A 17,669-nucleotide genomic window follows, 5' to 3' on the forward strand; every position below is an offset into this window, starting at 1 on the left:
AACTCATCGTCCGATAGTGGGGATATTATCTTATCTCTCACCTCAGATTTGCTTCAAGTCCACTGATTGTTTCCCCCCTTCTTCTAATCAAGGGTGGGATCCATCAATTAGTTCCCCTAAATTGCATCTTCGTTTCGCTGATAGGTCTTTTTCCATCCCTCGAAGACAAGGGGTGCCGAAGTTGGTCCGGGGGCGTTATTGGGGGGTGGACGGGGTACGAGAAAGGTTTGAGGGATAATGGGAGAGCCGAAAATGGCGTGGGGAGAGGTGGATGAGGGCTGGAAACAAATGAAGGGATATTTGCGGTGGGACAGCGTCACATTCGAGACGCGGTTCGTGGGCGTGACGAGGGTTCAGGGTGTTCACGCATGCCCAGGGTAAAGTCCGTTATTACCGCAGGGCCGTCACCCTAATGGTTCGTACCTGAAGTAAATGACTATGACGGGGTATAGGAGAGAGAAAACAAGGATTAAACTGAGGTAGACCAGCCTGCAAATCCAAAATTTTAAATATACCAAAGGATGAAGTCCGCCATGAAAAAAATATTTAACTTAGCCGGGATTCGAACCCGTATCTCCCGATTGCCGGTCAACCGTGTTAACCAGTTCCACCACCAAGCTATTTTCTCAGAGCGAACTTCGGGATGCTTTGCTCCAAACTTTTAACTTCATTGTCTTATGTTGATATTTTCCTTATAAATTGTAAGACGAGGTTGACATAAACTCTTGCAACTTTCCATGATTATAAAATTAATTTCGATGTAGGATTCGATGTTACTACATCACCTTCAAGGTACCAATGGTGACTTTTGTAGTTTGGTGACCGTTTGCTCCTTGTAGATGGTGACTATTATACCGTATTATGACCAAGGTACAAATGGCGACCATTGTGTTACTACATTATCTTTAAGGTACAAATGGATACAAGGTGCATTTGTTCCTTAAAGATACCAAGGTAAAAATGTACCTTGTATATGATGCAGTAACGTTGAAACATGACTCGGAATAAATTTTATAATCGTGGGGAATTGCAGGCATTTATTTCAAAACAGAAAAATACCAATCTATCACACTTGGATCTTCGGATTTTATTTGTAACTCTAGTGCTTGTTTTACGTGAAACAACAATTACATATAGCTTGCTACATGAACCCCCCCCCAAAAAAAACAAAAATAATCTGATTTTAAATTTCAAATTTTATTCCACAGTAGATTTATTTCTAGTTTTATGTGTTCAGTCGTCGAGTCTGTGTAATTTTGAATGAATGTAACAAAGTAATTAGGAGAAATTATGGGTGACTAGTAAATCGAACATATTCATCTACATCTACGTAATACCCCTCAACAGGCGTGTGGCGGAAGGCGTTACGTCACCAGCCGTTTTTATTCAACCATCATAACATTTTTCCTATTGTTTACTTAATATTCTCGAAGTCTACTTATTTAAACGCAAAACAGATTGCTTTTCTTTACAGCTTTTTAATCCTCAACAATAGCGTTTGTCGGAGGAATAAGCTCGAAATTATAGGACATTGAAAACGCTAAGTCGAGCGAAAACTTAAGAAAATGCTTCGCATCTTTTTAAGTTAAAACAACCCTGAGATACCTGCTGGAACGAGGTGATACGAAGCATATTTTAACATTCACTGTATAATGAATTATTCCCCTGAATGTGTTGATGTCAACTTGTTCCTTCCAGCCAATAGAATTAAATGGATTTGTGTCTACAATCTATCCTTCATTTTTTGTTCAACATTATATTAGCTATAGCTATGGACTTGTGGAGTGTAGTCTTTTAGTTTCCTCTGAGATAAGGCACATCGCCTCTGTGACTGATTTTCATCGCTTGTATTTTTCACGGTACCCTTCTGATTTTCCTTAAAAGCCATAGATGTGGGAGAGAGGGGAGATCTTCACCCCCTAATTTTCCCCGAGCATTGCTCCCCTCTGGGAAAGCGGTGAACTCATATCTTGCGTTCGTCGAGTCGGCTCACGGGTTGGGGACCATAATTGGCGCCGTGGTTTAAAATAGTCCACGTTCGAACACACCACGCTTTCGTGGTGGAATTACAGGGTTTCACATCTCTTCCTGCGCTTGATTGAGCGTCAGTTGAAGGTCAAGGCGGTGAATTGCTGGGCTCAGCTGTGCTCGTACATCTAGTCATTTGGAAGGGGTTGTCACAACATAATATAAAAAAATTGAAAAAGAATACACATACTATTCAAAAAAGAAATATACACATTTATGAAGGTTGGAGATATTTTGAAGTGAAGGAAATAGAATGAAAGTGACTGTGCCCAATTTATGCAATCAACTACTAAAGACATTGCATGGCTTAGGGATATTTAACGAGGTCAAAATACAGCTAAGGAAACATCTATTATATATGTAGCACTTTAAATTATTTTACATAAATATTTTATATAATAATTGCACGTTTATAAACGATGCATCATGAAAACGCCGTTTTGACTGAAGGATGATTTCACAAGTACGTGTTATGAATTTATTACATTACTATGCAATTTTAAGTATCTATAATTTCATAAACCTTTAATTTTTTCAATTGTGAAATTTAAATGTGATGACAGGTGATCTGGTGTTGATATATAAAAATTATGATGAAATATTTTGTATATTATGTATGCTATCACTTGTTAAATGTAGTTATATTTTAAAGCAACTATCATCTGTATGCCATAACTTGTTAAATTTATATATTAATAGCAAAATTGAGAAAAGTAAAAGGAAGAGAATCTTCTGATTAGCCACATATGGCTCAAAAGGACTCAAAATGTAAAGGATATTACGACATGCTTTCATAATTTTTTGCTATACTCATTGTAATTACATTTTCAATAGTGATACATACTGGTTTAAAAAAGTGGGATTTTTTTACGACGCGATGGTCGTAGATATTTAACTGAGAGTTCCTCGAAATACCAGATGACAATCGAATCTTACAATAATTGATGTCACAAAAATCTTCACATCCGTATAAAATCTAAAAACTACGTATGAGGTTATTTTAATAATCCTTCTTGTTGTTTATTCTAAAATATAAGTATACTTTACCATGCTATGGTGTTGATGCTAGAATTGGTAACTACTGGAAGAATGGGACGATTTGCTTTGGTAGTGGGGGGAAATTATTCGCCTTCTTATATAACTTAAAATTGAATTTAATTTTGGGATAATATATAAAAATGTTTATTATTGACAAAAATTAAAATATTGCTTATTTAAAGTATACCGGGACTAGCCACGGTGATAACCTATACGGGAGTCACCCGCAGTACACAAACAGTGCAAAAAAATATTGCTTGTGCAAAATATGATCGCTGCGAATATTTTACGTGATTTATTTTAAATGTCCCCGTTTTATGACCTATTCTTGGTAAATACTATGAAAAAAATATTCCCAAAATCCTCTATAGTTTGGCAGAATGAAGCATTTGAAATCACACAATAGGCTTTCATCGCATTGATGAAATGTGTAAAATTTTAAAATTGTGATTCTCGGGAAGCTGTTTCATCCAATCGTATGTATATTCCTTTGAAAAATTAATTTAATGCACTCGCAATTATTCTCCTCTGATGCACATTATCACACTCTACGTCTGCCTTCCTCTATGATATCATGAATGCAACTAGGTATGCTTTGGAATTAGCCCAGTAAGTGTGTTGAACGCGCGAGGCCTTTGTGATGTATTACCCTTGGGAAGTATGTATATTGCTGAGCTCAGGGTCGGCAGCTTGTGACCAATTTAATCCCTGAGAGGACCGCTGAGATGAGGAAGGTGTTGATGCATTGAATCATCTTAGTGCCCATTATGCCGCAGGAAACCTCAGAACTTGCGCTCTGTCGCCATTGAATGACAAAGGTACGAAAACTCCTCATCCTGAATGGCAATTAAGTCTGTTTTGTGGCGGATTTCGTTCCCAAGAAATCTTTTTTATCATGAACACCATTTATCGTGCGTGTCTTCGACGAAATACTATTGAATGGGAATAAATTACTAAGAGTTGTAATGTAGTGTTCCGGAAATCTCCACATTTTTCTTGCTAAAATGAAGTGGCAAGACTTCTTTAAAAAAGTGGCTCTTGTTTTCCTCCACGGTCTAATCTATGAAGATTTTTCTTTGGTTGAAAAAATCACTGTTTACGTAAATTGTTGTGTTATTGTTAATTTTTCTTACGATTATTCCCAGTCTAATCTAATAATATAATTTTTCGCTTTTTTAATATGGTTTGTACTTCATTACAAGTTTATACAGAATTGGGTTTAACCTTACTAATGAACGCATTGCCCCCTTCGAAACGAATTGCCTCCTCCTAGAAAACCCGGCCTCCCGAAACCTTTTTCTGGCTTCTACCTTGGGGAGCAGGATTGGTGTATAATTATAAACAGTCTCTGGAGTGTTTAATTGATTATTTGAATTAGAAAATAATCGGAAAATGACGCTCATTTCTTCACGTAATTGACAGTGATATATTTATTAAAAAGTGATCAGGAGTAATTAGAGAGCTTAACGGAACTTTACGATTGTAACCTTATCATTTTTTTATTTTTATTTTACCATCTGCTCTTATACTTAAAGATAATGCAATATTTTAAGTATTCTTTTTGGTTGGAGGGTTTATAGAGTTGAAACTTCAAAGCTTTGGAGTTACAACCCTGCAAACCCTTCAGTAATACTGGCATTTAATATTTGCACCGATGGTGTACTTCAAAGAAGCTAGGATTCGTTCCCTAACTGGATTAATTTATATTTTTATTGACCAGGAAATATTTATTTTCGGGTTTTGAAGTATATTTATTAAGTATCGGCGGTTCCTACCGAGAAATCATTTCATTTCAGTTAGCAAATCAGGATGCAGCCGGGGCACAGTGGCGCAGTGAGGGGGGGATTTGGGGGATCAAACCCACTCCCCCCAGAGCTTAGAGAAATATTTAATTTTAATCCATTTCACTTGATTGGATTAGTATTACTAATAGAATAGTGTAAGGATTGATAAAATTTCCCTCAGAAATCCGTAAAAGTCACCATTTTGAACCATTTTGCCGGCCTCTGTGGCGGCGGGGAAAAGTCCTCGCCTGCCAAACCGAAGGTCGCGGGTTCGAGTCCCGCCTGGATAAGTTACCCTTATCCACGGCATGGGCGTGTGTGAATGTCCTTCATTGTTAATTGTGAATTCCCCATTGTAAAAGCCGTAAATGTGCTGTTTATGGGGCAATGGAAATAAATAAATAAATAAATTTAGCTGAAAAAATTTCTATGGGATGGCCCCCGCTCACCCTGGCGGTTATTCCACACCCTCATACCCCCCAGTGTTAGTTCCGCCTAAACCCCCTCCCCCCTTCCCTTAATTCCTAGCTACGCCCCTGGCCGGACATAGCAAATGGCCAAAACGTATATGGCCGATTACGGCAAGGTACCCTCATGAGTGACGGCATTCCGAGACAATTTTCGAATCCCATCGGCGCCAGTCATCGGCCACACCTTGCAACATCCAGTGGGTTTCCCGCGAAAATGTTTTGCCCGCGGTCACCTCATTATTATTCTTTTGCGGTGATGTCACTCGTGAACTCTGTGGGCGGATGAACTACCTGCCTTACACGGCGGTCTTATTCATCTTTCAGTGGAACGTGACGATTTCTGATGCTGATGATGCTCAATGCTGTCATACTTTGAGTACGGCCAAAGTTATTGCCAGGGTAAAACATGGAAAAACATATGATACCGAATTATAACGTATTATTATTATAGTATTGTACTGATTAAGGTAGGTTTCCATGTAGTACTAAAGAAGTGATTTTGGAGCCTCCCTTTCCTTCCAGCGCTGCCTTCTGCAATTCACTGTAAGGCCTACTCCCTTTCAGTCCAATTATAAATCCTATTCTTTTCCTTTCCCTCCCTCGTTTCCCTAGTAAGAGGTAAAAAAATCCGCAAAAATAATTAGTGATTCCAAAGATTTTAGATTTTAAACCGTCTGATTTTGCGACTAATAGACATTTAAATTCAATTAAAAATTCCAGTAAACACAACAATAGACTGTAACGGAGGACAAATAATTTAGCTGCATGAGATGTTTTTCCAATAGATGTTTTTAATGAATCATTTTTACGACCAATGTTCGCGTGAATGAATAAATTACACCTAAAATAATATATGCGAGGTCTATTGTAACAATATCGGCCCAAAAATCACACGTTTGTGATTCTGAAAATTTGAAATGCAATTACCCTCCAAGTACCACAAACAACAGAGGCAATTGAAGTATACGAAATCATTTCTGAATTTATATTCTTTCACATTCCTATTTTCATATTTTTGTATTGCAGCATTAAATAAGCATTTCTACTGGAATCAATTATACCTCTTTTAAATTACACCTCCACTGTCACAAAAATTAGGAAAACCTTAAAAATACAATCTGGGAAGGAATTTCAAACACGTGTGTCTTAATGTGTCCGTCACTTTCTTGATTAATGTGTGAGAACCATGGTTATATAGTTATTAGTAATTAAAGATATTTTCGCCGATGATAATAGAAGAGAAAGCCACGTATGCGGGAATTGCTCCGTTTGGACGAATTTAGTTCTTAAAGTCGAGTCACCAATCTTTTAATTAGCTGAACTTCCGGGCGTATCCCACGAGACGAGCCATTGTCATACGTTGATATATTAAAAACGACATTTTTGTATTCATGGGATGACGCATCAAGAACATTAGTCATCGTAGTATGATGAATTATCAGTGAGAAACGTATATCTTCCTGAGAAGCCTAGCTCTTTAAAGACATTCTTGTTAAATGCGGTGCAATCAGTGTACAATTTATTATGCATCAGCCTATGACTTTTAAATCCATTTCTGGGGGACATAGCATAAGTGTAGCTTTCGTAAAAGCGTTAAATACCGTCAATTGATGGCTATTATCCTATCGCTGTTTACTTGTCGTTGAAAGAATCCTAATATACTTCTATCGTTATGTAAATCCATCGTTCCATTCATACGTAAAGTTGGAAATCGTGTCAAATCTTCATCTTTTTAACGATTATTTTGATGAGATCCGCGATTTTCGACTCACACTCCAATGATCTTTCGTAAAGTTTTGGCCAAAATAATTCTGTAACGATACCCCAGCTTCCATATTCGCCTGCTATGGCTCCGGGTATGGTATTTGGAGGAGGCGACCGACAGCATGGGTCATTTGCGGCAAAAGGGAAGGTAGGTAAGGAAGGGTGGAGAGAAACCCGTCATCGTCATTAGCCTGCTCTAAACGAAAGACACCAAGGGGACCACGGCCTAACGTCCCATCCGACGGACGAGTGCTGCGCTTTAAATATCCTCCACACAGCATTCAAGCAGGGATCGGGCAGTCTCTGAAAATTCTTTGTCACCGCCTGGATTTGAAACCGAGACCGCATGGTGGGTAGCCAACACTCTAGCCACCTACCCGATCCCCTTATGGCTCCCTGTGACGTTTTCCCATTTCAAAAAATAAAGAGAATCTTCAAGGGCCGTCGTTTTACTAGCACAGGTCACAATGAATCGCTGACTGAACTGAATGCTATTCCAAAGTGTTTCGAGGATTTGAAGAAGCGCTGGTACAAGCGGATAATATCCAATGCGGACCATTTCGAAGGCGGCAACATTAATGTAGACGAGTAAACACATTTTCAAAACCTAAAATTCCCGTTATTTTCAGATTATACCTTACTCCAAAAATTTCCAAGATGTGATTTCAAAATAGTAATGGATCGCGAAAACTGACAGGCGGAGCATGAGTGATATGTCGCCTTAATAAGTATATTTTCACACCATAGTCTGGAGGGTCCTTTAGGAAAAGGAGCTTTAGGTATGCGAGGTTAAGAGCACGCACCTCTACAAACCCTTCCTCTCGATCTATTTATCCCTCGTCGCTTGGCGCCCTTCACTTGTTCCTCTCACTCTTCCCGCGTTTTTCTCCCGCTCGTTAAACTCCCACTCCCGCATGTCGCGCTTCGATTCCGCTCTCTTTAGAATCCACACCCTTCCCTCCCGCGCTTTGTTGAATATAATCTCGGCGAGAGGATGTAATGGCCCCCCCTGCTCTTCCTTTTGTTATCCTCGAGAGTTATTTTCTCTCTCTCTCTCTCATCCCTATCCCGTTAATTAGAGAGCCCTCCACGGGTTCATCTTTCGCCGAAATTTTCGCCCTGTTGCTGCTCCTACGAAAAACAAAACACGACTTCCCCCCGTGACTTTCGGAAAAAACCTTTCGGAACGATGATGATGATGGTGATGTGTCTGTGCGTGGACTGTTGGCGAATGAAATTAATACTGATATATATGTGTGTATTTTTAGGTTGGGGAAACCTTGATCCACGTTTTGAATGAAAGCGAATGAAACTGATGATATCGCGTGACTTTGAGGCCGATTTTTCATGCTCAGTAAAAATATTTCCCCGTTATTCTTTTCTGATATAATTGGTTTAAAGTTCGGAAAGGGTTGAAAGTTCTTGTGATTTCGAATGGTTCTCTTAAGGAAAATTTTATGCTAGATGTGGAGGCCTTTCCAATTCCAATTTTCTGATATTGATAGATCAAATTTGCTTCTGATTCGACTCCAACGTACTTCAAATATTTTGGAGAGATGATTATGTTTTTGGACTGTTGACAAATGAAATTGATAATGTTATAAATATAAATTTATAAGTATGGTATTTAAATCAAAATCTTTATTTACAATGAACTAAATTTCGTGTAATATTGGAACCGATTTTTTATTGCTTAATAGAAATAATTTTCACAATATCTTTTTCTGATAAAATTTTATTAACCTGATAGAAGGTATGGAAAAGTATGGCTGCACCTTTCCACACTGCCGATGTAAGGCATTAAAATGCGTTGCGACAATTCACATCTTAGATCTCAATTTATAGGCATTTCACAATAATGTATTTGTGGATGATGCGTAATGTGCATGTTGAGGAAACTTAATTTTTTTATTAAACATATTCCGTGACGCCTGTTATCCTTGAAATGTATAAGTAAAATTGATTGGCATGGTTAAGAAATCGAAAACAAATTGAATTTTTTGAGTCAGTAAATCGAATTTATTTGCTTCAAAATATTATATTATCGTGCTTGATCAGTTATGTTACTAATAATTTATTCCTTTTATTTCCATATTTATCCTCTGAGTGTCATGTTGAGATAATGCGAGGGCCGTTTTCTTCAAGCACGATTGGCTATGAACCGAAGACGAAATGATCGATTAAAAATTATTTCATCGGTAAATATTGAGAAAACTTGTGGTGTCCCTTCGACATAATTGCCTCGGTCGAGGCAATTGAGGAATTCGTCGTTCCTGTGGACAAACCTTACTTATACTTCTTCCTAGGGTGTTGTCGCCAATGACTTACAATGATTTTTGCCTTTGCCCTGAAGCTTATCGCCCGTTGGAAAACGCTTCTCGTAGTTAAACAATGAAAGGGGACTTATCCACAACCATTCAAGTGATCTCTCGTAAGGAAGCAATTTGGTGGTGGAATGCATTGGCCAGGTTTAAGCCCACGTCCGGGGAGCGTGAGGAAATTCGAGGCGAACCGCCAAATGACATTTAAGCCCTCTCCAAAATACTTACCGAGCTCTCTGTGGCCATTGACTGCGTTACCTTCGTGTTCGTCTTATCGGTATTTTTGCCCGCTCTTCACCTTCTGACGAAACAATTTCTCGTCGTGAGCTGTTCCGACGGGACGCATTCCACCAAATGAGAGATGGAACGAGAAAAGTCCATCCAGATCTGTTTTTAACCTATTCATCTCTTAAGTGGCTAAGAAATATAAGAGATGCTCAGCTATTCGCACGTATATTTTATAACGTTTTTGTAAACTAGCTTTGTTGTTTGTCATCTTTTATTTTCAACTCAATTTTGACCCACTTTCCGATTAGCTATCAAGCTGAAATTTTCAGGATAACTCAGAACCAGATTACAATGCAACATTCCAACCTCTTTTTTATCATTTTAACTGTATCTTGATTTTTATTCTGAATTAAAACTTAAAATTTGAGGTTATTTCCAAAATGGTCACCAAAATCCAATAGCGGCGCTGCGATAATTTAAAGGAACGAGCGACAGAGTGTCATAACAACAAATGTTTTTGTTTCAAAGTTAATTGAAAAATTGATTGAACAAAAATTTACAAGCAGAAGTTGTATCCTTTGCAGTTAGCGATGAAAACGTTGTTTTTGAATAAAAATATTTTTATATTCATCAAAGTGCCATTAATATTAATCATACTTTTGGTCATAAATTCGGATGAAAATAAACTCTTGATAAGAAGTCAAACGCTCTATCCTTAAGGCTACCAAGCTCTAATTATTAATAAGATGTAATGTACCTACATTAAAATTCTCTCGATTTACGTTAATTTTTTAGCACTTCATCTTAAGTTATACAAGTGTACCTAACATAAGACTATTGTTTCTTCCAAAGCCTCATTATTCCTTTAAAAATGCATTTTTATTTTCTGGTCTTTTTCCTTCAAGCTCTTTTTTAAATGGCTTCCCCCTCATTAATCCCTCTCTCAACTCAACAATCCTTGGCAACATTCCATCAGTATTCATTAAACATCCACATAAAAAAGCATAAACATCCAATCAATAATAGTAATCAAAACATAAACGTAAATATCAAACGTTACACTGGAGTAATAAATTTTACGAAAAACAACAGTTTTTAAAATGTCACATCTTGTGGAGTAATAATTAATTATCATCAGTTATTTTCATATTTTTTTAGCGTCTAACCCTAAAAAGAAAACTATAAGCCTCAGAAAATATTTGTCTCGCACAAACTCCTTTATCTAATCGTGCCAAAGTCTATTGATCTCGGCTAAAATATATCCTCTTTTTTATTTTTGACTAGAATAAGTATATAGTGATTTTTTCTTAATCTTTTCTCAAAATACGGTTTCATGCTTTGGCCATTAAATTCCTTCCTAAAAATGAAATTATGGGGTAACTACGTGGGTTTCGTTAATCTCCTTATTGGAAGTTATGCCATCGTAAATTTTAGTGGAAAACCTTTCAGAAACTAATTAAAACTTTCATAATTCGTTGGTTTGGTGGCGGGAGCAGACACTAGCATGGTAAACCTTTTAGGTTTATACCAATAATTAAACGGAAGGTAGCCATGAGGTTCCTCGATTTTGAAAACCGATCCACACAGACGCGGTTACCTCTCGTCTTTCGTGACATCATTTTTCATGTGCTTCGGCTGCCTTCCACTATCCGATACAGCAGCCACCATCAGCACTTTAAGAATTTTATTTTATGTTTATAATTTTGAATAATATTCGATTCCAAAGAAAGCTAAAACTCAGGAATAAGACACATAAATTGCCGCAAGGGCATAAATTGCAAGATTTCCGTGTCAGGGGAATTTTTTCCATGACTATGGGAAAATTAAATTAAACGAAATGTAGGGTCAAAATATGATGAATACAATTTTTCTAGAGACACAGGGCATAAATGCCGGTACCATCAATTTAAAATGCCTGTCATATATTTTATAACTGAAGAGGAAGTAACTGTTTTGACAGCCAAGTGATAGGAAATGTGAGGGAAATGGATAAATTGTACTGCAACTGATATATCAATGAAGCAGTACCTATATAGCGGTATAAATGAACATTCAGTGGTCAAGAACTTCAGACAGAAAATCTAAAAGCTTTGAATGGTCATATGTGAAAAAAGTGAAACGGAAAGAAAAAATATAACCTGAATTGAAATAAAATTTCTGGAGGCGCCGGGTATCGATCCCGGTACCTCTCACATGCTAAGCGAGCGCTCTACCATCTGAGCTACGCCCCCAGTTGTTAATGAGTGGGCAAACATTTCAATCTATTTCTGCTGTCCACTCCCTTTGATCCGATAAGTAGGTCGTCCAGGAAAGTGAAAGGATCAGCAGTTGTGAGTTGGAGGGAAATTCAAAACTGTCTCTGGACACGTCAACGAGATATACCCAGTGCTGTAACTGAAAAAAAAATTAGGCGGTACTCACCAAAAATTCCAACAGCTGAACATGTATTCTATATCCGGCCGCGAAGCTATTTTAACCGGTACGCTTGTAGCGAGTTTGGATTTTAGGGGGTACGCCGTACCGGCCCAACTACAGCACTGGAAATACCCTTATTTGAACGGATAGGATCCAGCCTAGTAATTGGATGGGCGAGGAGTTTATAGTAAAAATTTCATTCCCGACGACGTAAATAATATTTTAACGTAAATAAATGTTAGGCATAAGAAATCCTTTGAGATTCTCACCCCGATTGTGGGTTGCCGATCCGCTCACTATCGTGTGAATTTTAAATATTTTAAAAGGTGGTGAAGGAATCCGTAAAAAAATATAGGAAGCAGAAAAAAGAACGTTTAATAATGTGAAACTCAACCAAATGGTAGTTGAAAGTCACAAATGGTACTGAGACTTGATATCTGTAATCAGATTTATTTGATGCAACATATTTCATACTGGGTGTCACCACCAATTACAATGATTTAAAATCTTGTGCTCAATTGCCAATAACACGGAACAAACGAGGATAGAAGTGGTAGTATTACGGCGAGAGGAAAGCCCAGGAGTTGGCTGAGGGATGGTGATGGAGCTTTGGTCAATGTAAACCACTACCATTGACTTTTACTCGCCAACCTCAAAACTACAACCCAATTTTAGTGATTTGCACCCGTTTATGAATAAATACATATTTTGAAATTTCAGTCCCAAGGCGACACGAAGTTCATCGATTGGTGGGGAAAAGAATATGGTCTTGAACAGGCCAGCAGTAAAAAAAATATTTCCAGTAACGGTATGTGGGCTGATAAAAATTTGTTAAAAGATCTGGAGGCGCCGGGTATCGATCCCGGTACCTCTCACATGCTAAGCGAGCGCTCTACCATCTGAGCTACGCCCCCAGCTGTCAATGTAGTGGTAAAGTAAGATAATAATTCTGCTGACCACACCCTTTGATCTCGAGAAGTAGGTCGCCGGGGAGTGAAATGTTTGGTTCTCGTGGGAGACAGGCGAGGGAGATTCAAAACTCTTTTTGGTTCTCTCAACAGTTGACAATTTTTTTTCTAAATTTGGTGATTCATCCTCAAAAATTTATTTGAATTATTGTTTAAATTCTTCTCTCTGTGATATATTTACTATATAGGAATTACATTGAAATACGTGAATGCCGCGATGAAATGTGAATGACCGTGGTGCTTTATTGGTGGAAAATAGACTTAACCCTTTATAACACAATGTTGCTTCTAAGCAACATCAAAAATGTTTAAACTTTCAGCTCTATCCAGGAGATATCTTAACTACCTATTATTTTGTAGAGTAAATTTTAATGACGAAATATTTATCTGCCAGGATTATTATTATTGATTGTAAAATTTTCAAGATTTCAAAATGCAAAATCTTGAAATTATATTTTTCCCAGAATCAGCTCTGAGTTATAAAGGGTAAAGATCACATAGGTCAGGAAGAAGTGTTGAAATAAGTAGGTAGGTTCTTTACCGTTCGTCCACTTTACTCCCAATATTTATTTACCTGGTTAAAAAAATATATAGCAGTCTTCTGAGTGGAATATGTAGCCGATAATTTACCATACCCAGAGCTCAGTTTTGCCAGATAATGGTGTGTGATATGGAAGTAGATTATGAGTCAATATTCCTTATAATACAGTACATGTTGGTGCATAAACCTATTTGTGTTTATCGGCATAGGCGGATGGCAGGGGGGAGCACGTGCCCTCCCCCGACGCTTAAAAAATAGATAAGATTTTTAATACGACTACCATTACGTTCGTTTTATTTTGGTTGTTATGGAGCCTCAATCGTTTAATAAAATATTAATAACTTTCGTATCGATATAAAGAGAATATTTTCTACGTAATTGTTGTATTTTTTTAATCTCAAATATGAGAAGACATGTCAGATCCTTGAGCCCCCACCCCAGAGAAAAATCCTGGATCCGCCCCTGTGTATCGGTGTATATGTTAAACACTTTAATAATTGTCTCGTCAATAGTTAAAGAAGGGAATGCCTCGACTTTATTTAGGATCTGATTGAAATGTGGAAATGCTTCCCGATCCATGTAGTATTTCGGTGAGTTGTTGGCCCTCTTGGTGAGTTTTCTCCCTTTCTCTTGCTCTCCGCCGCACAATGCCCTGTGACGCGTGACGCAGGTGCTATGGTGACGGGAGCGAGGGGTTCCATTCATTCGTCATTGTCGCAGTGGTGGAAAGGAGAAAGGTTTGCGAAGGAGAAGAGGCAGAATGGAGAAATGGAGTGAATACATACATTTTCTGCGACAATCAGTCCACTCGGGACGGAAATAAGTAACGGCTTCCGTTATTTCTCTCTAGGGTAGAGTGGGTTGACGAAAATAAGACTCTCGGACTGCGCAACTAAACTGGTCGAAGCATCCGGCAAGTAAAAAGAGAATATTTACTTTAAAACCTTTGGGTCGATGACGTGATCCAATTTTTTTGTCCTGATGACTGATGGCTACACGAGTGATCAGCAAATGTAGTTTAATCGCTGCTAACAGTTTTTTATGATAAAATTTCTGTAGTACCCCAAGCCGAAGTGTGAAGCCAAAATGAATGTAAAGGAAGAAAAGGCCAACAAGAAGTAAAAAGAAAAATATTAAAATTTTCCTGATTTTTTCCCTGGTTTTACAATGTTTAACTGTATTAAAACTTCTTCTGGCGATGGAATCTTTTCATAAATTTACTTCTTGCAGCGAAATTGTTTAATTTTCATCCGATGATATTGAAATATGTGCGGCTAAGAGTTGACAAGTGAAAACATTCCCACGTATTTATATTTTCTTCGTTTATTAAAAAAATATATGCCATATCCCCGAAGGTTTACATGGCTGGTAATTTTATTCTCGTCACACTGATAGGTTTTAGTCTCTCTGATATTGTGTAATTAATTCATCCCGAATATTGGATATTGGCCCATTTCCTCGTAAATCAGATAATCTTCCTTTTTCTTGCCCGTGCCATGAAATCCAATGACGCAGACTAACCTTGTTGACATGGTCGCCGAGCGCGGAGTGAACACAATTTAATGTTTGCAAAATCCGCCATTTTATGCAAATGTTTGAATAGCGAAGAGCGACGGAGGATGCTTTTAATTTCAGATGGGCGCTGCCTGCCTGAACCCCTAGGGCGGGCGACACAAAAACCCGCGTTGCCATGCGACCGTTTGAATATCGTGCAAATAGCCGAACTGGCTAAAAAAATGAAATGAAAGGCGTGAAAATATTACGTGGCTTTTCAATCTGACCAGTTATTCTGTTACGGCGGCGTTGTCACTAGTCAACGAAGCGTGGATCATTTGTCATAAATACGCCATTACTAGGTAGATGAACGAATATGAGCCAGCTCTTGCGTAGCTGTCAGTGAATATTTACAAAAAAGCGAGTAAAAAATTAGCTCATATCAGTAGAAAATATAATGTCTGATTTTTTTTAGGCTTCACTAGGCCACCATCGTCATGATGGGCAATTTGGCATACTTTAGCCAACTAATGCCCCAGCTAGATCTAAACCCTGCGCTTGTCAACTCATAAGTTACCAATTTTAAATTATCTGGGCATAAATTGTTTTTATATTTAAATTATTAATGGATTTTCGGAGAGTATTTGCCAGAATTTGACCGGACTCTTTTCCTTTAATTTCTCTTCCTACAATTTCAAGTGATTCTATATGCTTTCGCCGTTTTGAAATTCATGTACCGATAATTGATGTCACGATTTCTTAAATTCATTGGTGGAAAGTCCAAGATAGATAATTCCAATGGTGGTAACTAATTCTAAGTTTTACTGCTGTTTTGCATGGAAAGCATTGTGCAATATTCTACGGCTGTTGGGCCAGAAATGAATGGGGTTATTTTTTTATTGATGAATATCACCATACCTGCTCTTACGTCATCTTCCGTCTCTAGACTCTTGTCTCTGGCGTATTTCAATTGCATGGGAAGATTGTCAAGGCCTTTCATTAGCGTAATTGTAGAATGTGAGGAGTAAGATCAAACCACGTAGTTCTTACGTTACTGTGACGTTAATAACCTTGAACTGGCTAGTTTCATTTCTTTTAGAATATCTCGTTAGACTCTCGGACACATTGCTAATTAGATAGATGCCCGTCCGATGCAAAACGGATACGGAAAAATGCCATTGAATTGATGCTACAGTTGATGAATATCTGACTGGTAATTTAACCTTTTTTTAGAATTTATTACCGCAATTGGCACAAAATTCAGCCGACTTATTCTGACGATGTTTTAGCGTTCCATTGGATATTTACTGGTCTTATGCTTTGTTTTGGCAAATCAGTGGTATGGGGTGTGCTCTGCCTTTGCCTATGAAAACCAACAATGGTTAAATCATTGAGTGAGTGATATTTCCTGTGAAACAAGTGAATCAGTAAAGCCTACCCTATTAGTCATTCATTTCCATGGTGCACCTCCTATTGATAATATGTCGAGAATGTGTACTGTCACGTAGCAAGTATTATTCTTAGCAATATTTTTGATCCATTTAATACTACGGTTGAATCTCCCACGGAAAATAGGTATACGAATGTATGTCTCTTGCAGATGATCCCTCGGTAATTCGTGGTTCTGACCGAGAACCTTCGACGCACGTGGGTAGACGCCTTTTCTGGCTCGGGCTGCTGTCCGGAGACGGGAACTCGCGGCTCGAAGTCGACATTCTCCTCTCATACGAAGATCGCTCAAGTGACTTTTTTTACACGCCTTTTCATAACTTGCTTCGTCTGCTTGTCTCTCACCGATGGAATCTCTTGGAATCGATTTTCAACGCTCTTCCGACTGCCGAATCGGCTTGAAATTTTACGCACTTGCTTGCGTATGATAACAATACCATATTCAATAATCAGACATTACCATTGTGCTCAAATCAATTAAGTGAATTTCCTCATAGAAAAAGAGATTAAAAATTTCTCAATGGATGACAGTGGTTTCGTCTAAAAATTTGACACTGAAAGTTGTAGAAGGAAACGAGTTGAAGCTAAGTACATTCCGAATTTTTTTTCAAATTTTAACTTTTTTACATTTCACAATCTGTTATTATTAAAAAATAATAGTAAAAATTATGGTTTTGAGATTCATTATTTTAAATTTGCAATGCCAAAAAGTAAGTAACAAAAATTGGTTGTTATACGATTCACCCCTTAAATGTAGTAATGAAATGTAACAAAAAATTATATAATTGCGAAAATGAAAAAAAAATTGTGACTTGTATACTTTCAAATGTTTTGGGCCAATCAGGACCATTCCCGACTTCCAATGTCGGCTAGGTTTACTTCAACTTGTTTTAGTGTGCATTGCACGCGCTCACTAAAAGCCTGTCATCCTCATTCTCCTTCACTAACACTGGAAAGGTTATACTGGTCCCTTTACACTTGTATCGTCATATTTTCCCCGTGTGTGTACTTTGCACACATTCATCACCGATGAAGAGGTGGTATATATACACACCGGCAGCTGGCCCCTTTCCGGTCATATAAGCCGGGCCATTTTCGAGGACGGACGGACGGGAAGTAGTATTGAAAATTAAATTAAAAAAGATTACAAAAGTGCTTTTTCCAAAAAC

The 17,669-nt window shown here is 37.9% G+C and overlaps 1 protein-coding gene and 2 non-coding genes across 3 annotated transcripts in view; 1 reads left to right on the forward strand and 2 right to left on the reverse strand.

The window, feature by feature from the left end:
- Window positions 1–17,669, forward strand: part of LOC124159631 (capon-like protein) — a 642,357-nt gene that overhangs the window by 35,908 nt on the left and 588,780 nt on the right. The gene's annotated exons all lie outside the window — the stretch shown is intronic.
- Trnaa-agc lies at window positions 11,792–11,864 on the reverse strand. The gene has a single exon. It is a non-coding gene; the product is annotated as a tRNA-Ala (tRNA).
- On the reverse strand, window positions 12,890–12,962 carry Trnaa-agc. The gene has a single exon. It is a non-coding gene; the product is annotated as a tRNA-Ala (tRNA).

The sequence above is a fragment of the Ischnura elegans genome, chromosome 5, assembly GCF_921293095.1.
Source record: "Ischnura elegans chromosome 5, ioIscEleg1.1, whole genome shotgun sequence".
Classification (NCBI taxonomy): domain Eukaryota; kingdom Metazoa; phylum Arthropoda; class Insecta; order Odonata; family Coenagrionidae; genus Ischnura; species Ischnura elegans.